This window comes from Orcinus orca, chromosome 17 (assembly GCF_937001465.1).
Source record: "Orcinus orca chromosome 17, mOrcOrc1.1, whole genome shotgun sequence".
NCBI lineage: Eukaryota > Metazoa > Chordata > Mammalia > Artiodactyla > Delphinidae > Orcinus > Orcinus orca.
Genome location: NC_064575.1, coordinates 36,843,626 through 36,856,828, shown reverse-complemented (window position 1 = coordinate 36,856,828; position 13,203 = coordinate 36,843,626). Strand labels below are relative to the sequence as shown.

General features: G+C 37.1%; 1 protein-coding gene across 1 annotated transcript in view; it reads left to right on the top strand.

Annotated features, from left to right (window-relative positions):
• The window catches only part of LOC125961680 (metabotropic glutamate receptor 7-like), a 50,215-nt gene extending 40,599 nt beyond the window's left edge, over nt 1-9,616 (top strand). The window contains exon 8 of the mRNA XM_049700484.1: nt 9,366-9,616. The gene's annotated coding sequence lies outside the window, so the exon portion shown is untranslated. The remainder of the gene's footprint in view (nt 1-9,365) is intronic.
• The last annotated feature ends 3,587 nt before the right edge of the window (nt 9,617-13,203 follow it).

Genomic DNA, 13,203 nt, shown 5'->3' with positions numbered 1-13,203 from the left:
TGATTCAATATTTTTATAGATTATGCTCCATTGAAAGTTACTATAAAATATTGGCTATATTCCCCATGCCCTACAATATATCCTTGTATCTCATTTATTTTATACATAGTTGTCTGCACTTCCTAATTCCCAGTCTGTATCTTGCCCCTCTCGCTTCCCTCTCCCCACTGGTAACCACTAAATTGTTTTCTATATCTGTGAATCTCTCTGTTTTGTTGTATTCATTCGTCTTATTTTTTAGATTCTACTTATAAGTGATATCATTACAGTATTTGTCTTTGTCTGACTTATTTCACTAAGCATAATACCCTCCAGGTCCATCTATATTGTTGTAAATGGCACAATTTAATCATTTTTTATGGCTGAGCAGTGTTCCATTGTGTACATATGGCACGTATTCTTTGTTCATTCATCTGTTGATGGACACTTAGGTTGCTTCCATATCTTGGCTATTGTAAACAATGCTGTTATAAACACTGGATGTGGGTGCATGCATCGTTTCAAATCAGTGTTTCTGTTTTCTTCAGATATATACCCAGGAGTGGAATTACTGGATTATATGGTTGTTCTGTTTTTGTTTTTATTAACATCTTTATTGGAGTATAGTTGCTTTACAATGGTGTGTTAGTATCTGCTTTATAACAAAGTGAGTCAGCTATACACATACATATGTCCCCATATCTTCTTCCTCTTGTGTCTCCCTTCCACCCTCCCTATCCCACCCCTCTAGTGGCTACATCAGTTAACATTCCCACCAACAGTGTACCAGGGTTCCCTTTTCTCCACATCCTCGCCAAGGCTTGTTAGTTTTGTTCTTTTTTATGATAGCCATTCTGACATGTGTGAGGTGATCTGTCATTGTTGTTTTGATTTGCATTTCCCTGATGGCTAGTGATGTTGAGCATCTTTTCATGTGCCTGTTGGCCATCTGTATGTTTTCTTTGGAAAAATGTCTATTCAGCTCTTCTGCCTATTCTTTTAAATCAGATTTTTTATATTAATAAATTTATAATTTTAATATAGTTAAATTCATCACTTTTGCTTCATACAATGTATGCTTCTTTATTTTTCAAAGATCTATTTCATCTCTTACCCTGAAATCACAAATATATTACCTTCCAATTTCTTTTATTCTCTCTAGATTTTATTTTTCACATTTAAATATTAAAACTATTGTATTTTAGTTTTGTACATTAGGTGGAATTATATAACATAATGGTTAATAGAATGATTTCTGTGGGGTTTAAGTTCCAGCTCCACCATGTACTTCTTAGGCTAGTCATTTTATCTCTCATACTTCAGTTTTTCCACCTGTAAAATGAGGATAATAGTTTATGCCTTGTGGATTTTTTTGTGAAGATTAGGTGAGCTATATAGGACTGGGTACAACATAAGTGATATCACTAGGTTAAGATCCAGTCTCATCTCTCTTTTTAAAATGAGACTGTTTCCCCAAAAGCTGTAATTCAACTTCCTCCATTGGACTATGATTCCATCTCTTTCATGTGCCAACTTTCTATCTGTATATAGCTCTATTTCTAGGACACCTGTTTGAGTTGTTTTCTTATTTGCTATTTCTTCCAAGGGCATCACACAGTTCTTATCTATCATGACTTCCCAATATATCTTAATGTGTAGGGCACATTCTCCATTTTGAGCTTATTTTTCAAAACTACCTTAGCTGTATGGAGAACTTTATTCTTCCAGATACATTTTATTTTACTTTATTTTATTTTAATTTTTTTATAGGAGATAGAGCAATCTGCTCTTTTTTTTTCTTTTTTTCTTTTTTTTGGCTGCATTGGGTCTTCATTGCTGCGTGTGAGCTTTGTCTAGTTGCAGCGAGCCGTGGGGCAGGAGGCTACTCTTTGTTGTGGTGCACAGGCTTGTCATTGCAGTGTCTTCCCTTGTTGCAGAGCACAGGCTCCAGGCTCGTGGGCTTCAGTAGTTGTGGCTCGTGGGCTCTAGAGTGCAGGCTCAGCAGTTGTGGTGCACCAGCTTAGTTGCTCCGTGGCATGTGGGATCTTCCTGGACCAGGGATTGAACCCATGTTCCCTCCATTGGCAGGTGGATTCTCAACCACTGCACCACCATTGAAGTCCCCCAGATACATTTTAGAATCACTTTTTTATGCTGTCCCTCAAAAAAAAAAAAAAAAAGAGCTTGGCCTTTTATTACAGTTGCATTTAATTTTATAGATTAATATAAGGACATTTATATTATTATAGTAAGTCATCTCATCCATACCTGTGATATAAATTTCTTTTACTCATGTGTCCTCTAATAAAGTTTTCATTATGAAGATTTTCTGCATAATTTATTAGGTGAAACCCCATACTCTCTATAGGTTTTGTTACTATGGTAAATTCATCTTGTATTGTATCTAGATATTGATGCTATGGAGGAACACAATTGATCTTGGTGTATTAATTTTTTTCCAGCCCCTATGTTGAGCTCTTTTCTTAGATTTAATAGTTTATTGATTTTCCTGTGTTTCCAATGAAATACATAATCAAAACGATCTATAAATATGACATTTTTATCTATATTCTTCTAAACCTTCTCTCTTTCTATTTCTCTCAATACACAGCTCCAAAAAGGTCGGTTCCAATAGACCAGTAATGTTAGAAATCTTCATCTCAATTCTCTCCTTAAAGGAAATGCTAATTTTTTAAAAAAATTAGTAGTATAATAATTTTTGTTAGTGTATACATGTGCCATGTATTTTTGGTATATAGCCTTTATCAAGGAAAGATAGTTATTATTTGGATCTAGTTTTATAAAATTTACCCTACCCAATAGATTTTGAACCTCATGGGATGCTTTTTATCTCTTCTATCTAAAAAGAATGATGATATGATTTTCTCCTTTTATTTAACTAATACAGTGAATCACATGAATTGATTGGCTGATACTGAACCAACCTTGCATTCTCAAGGATAAACCCACTTGACCAAATTGTATTATAGTATAGATTAGCTTTTGCTGTATTACAAACCACCTCAAAACTGAGTGGCTTAGGGAGATCAGCTTGGTGCTTTGGGACCACCTAGAGGAGTGGGATAGGGAGGGTGGGAGGGAGGGAGACACAAGAGGGAAGAGATATGGGAACATATGTATAACTGATTCACTTTGTTATAAAGCAGAAACTAACAAACCATTGTAAAGAAATTATACTCCAATAAAGATATAAAAAACAAAAAAACAACAAAAAACTTAGTGGCTTAAAATAGCAATTACTTGGCCATTTAGGACTGGATTCATCTGGGTAGTGTTTTACTTTTGGTTTTATCTGGGCTCCTTCATGCAGTTTTAGTCAACTGATGGATCAGCTGAGTGAGAGCTGGTCTGAGACAGCCTCACTCACAGGTTCGGTGGTTGGCTTGGACAGTGGGAGCACCTGGTCCACTTGTCTTCAGAACCTAGTGGGCTAGTCCTCGGCAACTGAGCCATAAAGCTCTTTTGCTATTGTCTCATCATGTGGGTTGAGTATGCCAAAGCCCAGTCCTGCTGAAGTGGTGACTTAGGAATGAGGGTGTCAGAAGGGGATTGTACCATAATTTTTGAAACATCCTATCACAATGTTTTTAATATACCTTAAAACTCTGTGGAATAATAGTGTATTTAGGTTTTTGACTTATATTTTTAATAAGGAAACTTTGATTGTAATGTTTTTTTATATTGCCCCTGTTTGGTATAATATTCTTCTTGCACCTCTAGCCCCATTATTCTAGCTTGGGGTACTTAAAATGTATTGAAGGGGATAGAAATGAGTATTGCATCTTAAATAAAAGTCTTGGACAAGTGGTTCCCACTTATCACTGAGGTTGTTCAAAAGGCTGCACTCTCACGGTGGACTATTGAACCCTTATGTACACCAAGCATTACATCTCACTTATACAATATTTATATCACAGCGCCTATGAATAGCACAACACCCATTGCTAATTCAGATTGTGTTTTAAGATATGAGACAAAATGTAAGACTTTTATTATAGTCATAAACATCTAGCAAACCAACCAGAAAATAAAAGCTAATTTTCAGTTGGTTGGCCGAGAACAAAAAAGCGAAGAATACCTAGTGCAAAACCATATCTCTGCTAACTACTGTTGGATTTAGAGCACACACATGCTAAAAAATATCTTCTTATCAAAGATTTGAGGTTGGACCTGAAAAAATTATATCAGAAGTGAAAATAATCATGTGGTCTGACCAGCGTGGATCACACAAAGTAAGTGTATACTGTATATAAAGTAGATAGACTACGAGGTCCTACTGTATAGCACAGGCAACTATATTCAATACCTTGTAATAACCTATAATGGAAAAGGATCTGAAGAAGAAATACATATATCGGAATCACTTGGCTGTACACCTGAAACACAACATTGTCAATCAACTAAACTTCAAGTAAAACAAAACAAAACAAAAAACTAAGTGTAAAGGGAAGTATAGTTTTATAAATTCACCTCTGATATCCAATGGACCAACTGAAAGACAACAGAAACTACAACTATCTAGGAGACAGGACATGGCCAGCAAACCAGGCCGTTACCCTTGTTAACGGTCATACCTGCCAAAAAACATACAGACTAGCCTGCATTCATGAATACATAGGAATTCTTCATTTATCTGGCATTGTTAGGCAATGAGGTATTGTATGTTAGGAGAAGTTTTTTTAAAATGACAAATTTGAGAGGAGTTATTTTAACCTTCACTCGGTAATTTTTTTCTAAAATTAAGAAATGTATCTACTGGTGTATCTAATGTTTCCTTGATAACTCGGGGTCATCAGTTCAATCAACGTTTGCATGAATAATGCAAATGGAAACAAGACAGGCATGCTTACTGAAACTGAAAATGACATAGCAATGGCTGGAATAACTGATGAGAGAGCAAGAAAAAAGCAAAACTGAAAACAAACCGTGATGAGGAAACAATCAGTCAAGTTCTGACTTTCTGTACTTAGTTTCAAAAAGAGATACCACAAATCCCAGCGAGAGACTCCAGCATCATTAGCTGTCTTTCTCCTTTGTTTCCACCTTCCTTTGCTTTTCCTTCTACCCTAGATTGTTCCAGGAAGTGTTTATAGCTCCTTGCAAGACACATTCTAATACTTGCTTTCTCTCACACAAACTTCACAATATGTCCATGTGATAAATAGTGTGGAGGTAAAAGACAATTCATCACAGGCACATCTCCTATGAAAATAAAATTAGAAACTAGCTTCTAAACATGCAGAGAGAAGGGCGTGGTGTCAGGCACTAATTTCCTTGCGAATTCCTCTCCATGTCTAATAGACGTTCTTCTTTACCAAGATCCCTTTTTATTGGTGTCCTATTCCAGACTGCTCCACTCCGCCCATCCTCATCCTGTAAAATACATTCACACTCTTTTGTGACCCTACTTATTTTCCCATTAAATAATCAATCATAGTACTGTCGGAATTAAATACAGAGCGAAATTAAAATACTGGAGTCACTTGGAGGGTTTAAGCAGCTCCACCAGAAAATACTGGGCATGGATTTAAAAGAGGCTGCGTGGGACTTGCTCTTGTCCAAATTCTTTCTCAAGAAGTATCTGAAATAAGCCTAAATTCAGAGTTAATCAGACTGGCCTGCTTTCTCAGGTGGACTGGAATTCTGCTCTTTCCCCTCAACTCCCTGATGTCAGTGGTTCTTTCCGGAGAGGAGGTGGACTTCTCTGCCTACTGCAGAAGCTCAGTTCCCCCCGGGTCTGCTCCCTGTCTGAATCCCACACTTGAGGCCAGATGCCAGCCTTCCCAGAACATTCGTGGCCTCCTTTCAGTTTCTGACCTGCTCAGATTGAGTCCCTCTAGACTCTTTCTGGAAACCTGATCTTCAACCCCTTTCGCTGACCTCGATGGTTACCTGCCTACTTTAGGCCTCAGGTGCTTTAGCTATAAAATGATATAGTTGCCCTTAATTCTAAAGTCTTCTTTCTAAAGCGCTACAATGTGGTGGCTCCTTGAAAATGTTTCTCTTTGCTGATTTTAATTTTGTAGAGAATTAAAATCCCAGCCACTCTAAAAGACAGTAAGTTACATTGGATAAGGAAAGTGTGCTTTTGTAGTTAGATTAACAGGGATGGAAGACGACTTAGTATGTTTTAAGATACTCATGATCCGTTCTCGTGAGAGTCGGGGAAGAAGGGGAAGAGAGTTAATAAAATACCAAACAATTGTGACAAATTAAGTTCACCAAGATGTAGGTGATTAGTTACTACTTGAATAAGCCACACAAATCCAATTCAAGTTGTCCTTTATTTTTCTAAGAAGGATCCCAGTGAACTGAGTCCCATGTTCAGTGACTCCACGTTCAATGGCTTAGTCTTTAAAAACTGTTATGTTGCTGGAAGCAGAAATATTGCCCATCAGTCCTAATTGATGTTTAGCTATCACGCACATTTGAAATAAATTTATTACTTTGCCTGATCTCAGTGTAATACATTCTAAAGGGGCAAAGAGCACACGAAAAGTTATGGAGTCTCCATCTTCTACACTAAAGTGTGCAATAGATTACATATTATTTGGCCGTGAAATTCACAAGCCATAGAAACCACACCATTAGCAATGTATACAGTGGTAAACAGCAGGTAATGAGAATGATATAAAACAAAACAGACTGTGTATGTTGGCACTGCTGCCAATAAAGCAATTATTAAATGCATTCATATGCATCTACGCTAGGTAAGCTCTTTAGGGCAATTGCTATGAGTTCTACATACCTGTCAGGATATTATATATAGCCCAGTTTCTATGCCCTTTATTCAAAGACGCTGAGAAAGGGTTACTCTGGGTAAATTCAGACCTTTTCTCAATATAGAATTTGGTCAACATGCATTCTGAACAGCAAAATTTCACAGTATTTTCCTACACTAATTGCCACCTCAGCAAATGCAGGATTAAGTATAATGGATTATAAGAAGTTACAAAGGAAAGATGGAAGAAAAGAAGGAAGGTAGAAAAAAGGTGGATATGGAGTACTTCAACATTTATGTAGAGTGGACCTAAAACTAACCTGAGGTTTCCCTGAATTATTAGCATATGCTATAGAAACTTAAATGAAAAAATAACAAAACCCAGCAAGGGAAACTCAAAGATTCTTTGCTTTTTCACTTTACTGCATATACACGTCCATCTTAAACAATCTATATGCTTATATCCAACAAGAGAGCATTGTTTTGCAAGGCTATTTGGGTTCTATCAGCATGTAAAGGTCAGACAACTCAACTTTAGCAGAGTCAGCTTTCAGGTGAATAATTGTTTCTTTCAGGTTGTGAGCATTTGAATTCTCCAGAAATGTTTCCCAAAACATGAAAATTAAAAGAGTCCTAGGACAGCGTCCTTTAGAAGTTTTATAGTATCAAGGTTTTTGGAGGAGGAGTATCCTTGTCCATTATCAACACAATGATTCCAAGCAGATCAATTTATGCTGAGAATGTTATATAACAGAACCCACTTCACATCCATTATACTGACAATGATCTTCCTTACTTCAACCTTGTGCTTCTTATAAAGTTGAAAATACTGAGCCAAGAACAGACAGTGACAATGCCAGAGACTCAGATGTACCTATAGGTGCCTTCAGACAACATCAGCCACCCAGGCTAAAGTCCTGGTTTAAAACATCCCAACATGAATGAATCTCAAAAACTATATGCTGAGCAAGTGAAGCCAGATCAAAAGGGCACCCACTGTATTATTCAACTTACATGAGATTCTAAACTGGTCAAAAGTCATCTCTAAAGATAAAAAACAGATCCGTGGTTGCCTTGGGGTGGGAGATGGGGATACTTTTGCAAAAGCCTGGGAGGAAACTTTCTAGTGTTTTAGAATTGTTATCTATCTTTATGGGGGTGGTAGTTATACAAATGTATACATTAATTAAAAGTCACTGAGCCGTTGACTAAAAATGTCTGCATTTTATTGTATGTAAATGATACCTTAATAAGGTTGATTACAAAATGAACCAAAACCAAAACAAAGCAGAAGAAAAACCTCTCAAGACCTTAAAGAAAATACACTGTTTTCTTCCAGGGTACCAGATTGGAAATGAGGCATTGGTCTGTTCTACCCTCAGATTATCCCTAGATAGATTATCTAGTCTATTTTAAAGCACTAGAGTCCGCCTATCAGGAAAACTCACCCCATGTTTAATTTCTTTGATTTCTTCTGTGCCTCTTCTCCCAACACAGTGAAGCCATTCACGGAAGAAAAACCAGCTTTTTCCAACTTTGCATCACCATATATTCTTTGCAAAGCTATTATTTATAGAATAAAATTTGGCGACACTTTGTAAAAATCTAGCTTTTTGAGCCTTACAAATCTTAACAGTTACCCTATTTATTGCCTCCAGTGGAATTTGGAAAAAAAATTATTTTGAAAATGAATAGCTGAGAATTGACTTCTTTGCTTGTTGTGATTTTCTCTTCCTCTAAGATAGAAATGAGTAGGAATGAGAAACACATACATAAAGAAAAAAAATTATCTTGCTGCCTTTGCATGGTTATAATTTATAGGAGGCCCTTTTCAACAATAATCTATTATCAGAATCAATAAAATACAATCTCCATGAACGCCAGGCCAGGATATTTGTCTCTTTTTCAGCAGATTGCAATACAAACCACATTCATGGATATGCTTCTTGATGATCTTTGTAATACTGGAACAGTTGACCATTTCCTCATGCCTCTTCACCTTAACTTAAACCTGGTTTTTCACTGATGACCTCACATTTCCTTCTCTATCACTTGGTTGTGGGCCTCTTTTCCAACTCCAACTCCAACTCGCATTTCACTCTGGAACCAAAGGAAGACTCACACCTTCCTGCTTTTTAGTGATACCTCAAGGTCATTCCCATATTGTGATCACCCTGAAGAATAGCCAGACAATTGTTATTTCAAAGCCATCTGACAGTTTGTAGCTCTAAAAATTAACTAAGGACCGCATTTGTCAAAAATATCCTAGTTTAAGATTTTGGTAATACAGCAACAGTAATCCCGAAGTCACTTATGACAATCAGTGTGGGAAGCACCCTCCTTCAGGAAGATCCTTTGCCATACAATACTCTTTCCCTGTCAGGTAATAAGGAAGCACGGCAAGGAAAGTAACCTTTTGTGGAAAGAAATACTTGGCTTCGAGAAGGCTTGCAGTTCATACATTTTTCTTGAATTAGATTCCCCATTAATTACTTTATCCACAAAGAGGTAATTATCAGAATTATGTAAGCAATTAAGGACATGCTACTCCACATTCTTTCAGCTTGTTGACCTTTCTCACTTTATTTCATGTGGCCATCTGAAACATCAGTGATTTACATGTCTTTCTTTTTTTTTTTAACAGATTTCTGTGTGTGTGTGTGTCCCCATGATGAAAACATCATTAAAGTAAAATATCATGAATAGACTCTTAAGAAGCAGAGTCTACTGAAAGTCCTGGAAAATATGAAAGCACTAATATTCATGGACAGCTCTACACTCTGAAAGTTACTCCAAATGTTGTTGATCTCTCTTTTGTCTAGGAGTTTTTCAAATTTTCTACCATGATCATTTGTTAGTTTTATAATTACATAATAAAGGCATTACATCATACAATCTTTTGTTATCCATTGCAGTTTTAAAACTATTCCTTTCCTTGTCCTCAGCAGATATGTCATAGATTTTTAGTACACAAGCAAAGACTTTCAACGTAACAGTACTTTATAGTGAGAAGAACTATACTGAGCTATCTCTATCCTAAGACAATACACTAGGAAAGCACTAGGAATTCTTAAGCACTAGGAATACAGAGACGATCAAGGGGCAAGTTCCTTGCCTTCGAGTATACATGATCATTATAGCAAATGCTTAAATAGCACTTAGTATATAACTCACCACAGCAGTCTTATTATCCTCCTTTTTAATAGGTGAGCAGAGGAAGCCACAGGGAAGTCATAGGGTAAAGCCAGAATTTGAACCTAGGTAGACTAGTACACTCTCCACGGCTTTAACTACTACATTAAAAAAAAATATATATATATATATATATATGTTATATATATATATATATATATAAAAAAAACTCCAAGTATTCCAAAGTTACAAAACACTTATCTACAAAACTCAAAAAGGAGCACACAAACTTGCATAGAAAATAAACATGTAAAAGTTCATAAATAAACCACAATATAACCTGCTCCACATAATATACTGACTGCAGTGTCCTGGGCCTCTCCCATCCTTAGGTAGCTGGAAATTACAACAAAATATTACTTTTCACCTTTGGAAGCCACACCATCTCTCATACCAACCAACCAGTTACTTCCTTAGAGGGAATAGGAAATTAACCTGAATATCATAAAAAAATATATATATATAGCATTAGTGATGTAGAATCTTTGTTTAAAGACAATAACTTCAATAGCAGAGGGAACGTTACCATTGCAGGCTTCCGATAACCTCTATATTTCTCAGATTTCATGCTAAATCATAAAATGCCATATTGTGTCTGAAGCTATTTTTTCAATAGTCCATTTTCTTAAATGGACTAGCAATGCCGTAAATACTGAGGAACATTTTGGCTCCCAAATCCTAAAGCCATTCTGATTATGCCTGGGTGATCATGGGGACGTCATCGGAACTACCAGAGGACTGGCTGAAATACCAGTGTTCTGGCCAGCTTACAAATCAGAAATTATACAGAATCCAATTTTATTTTTTTGTTAAGTAATTCCTATGAGGCTTTTGGGATGTCAATGTAAAGGCCTTTCACGTGTAATCTTTATCCATTAGATAGGGAACAATGCCAATCCCCATCATAAATACTTTCACAACCTGACACTGAAAATCCACTGTAGGGCATAGGACCTGCAAATAGGATATGAATCACACACATCCACTCATTCAGACAATCCACAAATATTCATTTTTAAGTCTACTATATGCCAATAATGTACTGGCCTCTCAGATGCTAAACCATGCTAAATGCTGAAACAGACATACTCAGTTCGGGCCCTCCTGGAACTTATTACCTACAGAAGTGCCTTCATTGTAAATGGTCAGGTCTCAGCCAATGCTATTATCATCAGCAGGTGACCAAAGGATAGAGCTTGCTTTCTAAACAAGCTCCACACTCTTTGCTTTCAACATTTTTGTTTTCCTTCAAGGCACATAATCCAGTGGTCAGTTTCTCACAGTTAGTGAGGTTTGGGGAAAAGGTACCCAGTGAACAATTCCTTGTGGCCTCACTCTTTCCTCACACTCTCCTCTGTGCTTTTGAGCTAAAGAGACCTGGATTAAAGTCACTTGCTCTAACCTTATTATTTTAAAATACGGCTGCTCCTGCTTTGAGGATTTCCACTGGACCAACAGCAGCAAAGCAGCACTGAATCAGAAGCAGGTAAATTTCAAAATGACAGCTCTAAACATATCCACTCTCCTTTTGTTTTCCTCCTATCCCTTTGCTCTGAACACCTCTGCCCTGAGGCTTTGCCTTTACCCTTCTCTGATTACTGCTCCAAAAGGGTTTCCAAGAGCGGGGAGTATTTATGGTTTCATTTGCTCCCAAGTCCTTGGTGGAAAAGGATGCTTGCTTCCTGATTCTTACTAATTCCACACTCACATCATCAACACAAAAATCATCATTAAAAAAAAACATTTCCTCAGCTTCATATTTCTTCTGGGCCAACACTGAAAGAATATTTTCAAAGAAACAATATCCTCTCTCCTTTGCCCTTCTGAGTTTCACGTTCTTACCTCCAGTCTCATTTTCAACCCTTATTACGGGATGCATCACAAACACAGAAGAAAGTTCTTTGTGCTTTCCTGTACCAGCTAATTATTCTAATTTGTTCTGTCTCTACCGAACAGAATGCGAAATCAACACAAAGGCTGATTATGCGACCTCTTCCAAGGGAATGGTCTGAGAGTTGTCTATTTACTAATGAAGCTCAGTGTGTATTAAGGGTTGACTGAAGCAATCATCAGGAATTTTCATCCCTTAAATTAGTCTTTTCTACCAGATGCACATCTTTCATTTCGGATAATATAACTTTTAAGTTCAGGATACAACTGGACAAAAGAAAAGAAAAAAAGGTAACCAACACAACATTTGCAGTAATAACACAGTAACAGCTATCGTCCTTCCCTGAGGAATTCAGCCTACTTTATGGACACAATTTAGTACAAACTCATAAAAAAGCTAAGAAAGCCCCAAACCACTTCACAAGAGCGTAGAGAGGTAAAGGTCAGAAATTATTACTGCCAGACCCAGCAGACAATAGCACCTACCGGAAAGAGCACAGGACAGGAAAACCTGGAAGCCTGTGTTCCAGTTTCGGTTATTCCTGTAAGCATTAGTACGATCTGAGTGAACTCAGCCTGCCCTGCTTTTTCCGTTTATAAAAACTTACATCATCCTCTCAGTAGAATGAAATGCCACATCTGAAAAGTTGCAGATCTCTTTAGGAAAGAAAAAAGCTCATGCTTTCCAACCAAAATGGAATAATTCAGTCAATGGAGACTTAATAAAACTCTGCCATAAAGCAATTGTTTACTTGAAATCTATCTTTTGTGGTATATTTATTGGGGTAAGGAGTGTAAGCAAATCATAATTAGAGTTACTGATTATTCCAGAAATCAAGGTCACTGAGTTCCAACTTTGACCCTGACCCAGGCTTACGGAGATGTAAGATGTCCCAATACCTCATATCCAGCATACATGGGAGAAACAAGGTATGCAGACAGATCCTCTTATAAATATCCCATATGTCGTGGTTTTAATACAGGGTCTCAGATTCATTGCCATTCTTCGCATCCAGATGTGGGCATTTTCCCTTGAATTTAGGCAGGCTTTCCATGGCTTCAAACAATAGAGCAGGGGTCAGTAAATTATGGCTGGTGGGCCAAGTCTAGGCCTCTACCAGCTTTTATAAATGAAGCTTTATTGGAACACAGCCATGTTCCTTAGTATATGTATTGTTTGTGTCTGTTTTCACATCACAGCAGCAGAGCTAAGTAGTTGCAAAAGAGACTGTATGGCTTGTAAAGCCTAAAATATTGACTGTCTGACACTTTATGGAAAAAGGTCTCCAACGCCTGCAATAGTATATAATGAAAGTGATGCTATGTAACATCTAAGACTAGGTCATAAAAGGTCATGCAGCTTTTGCATGATTCTCGTGGAATGCTTCAACCCTGGACAC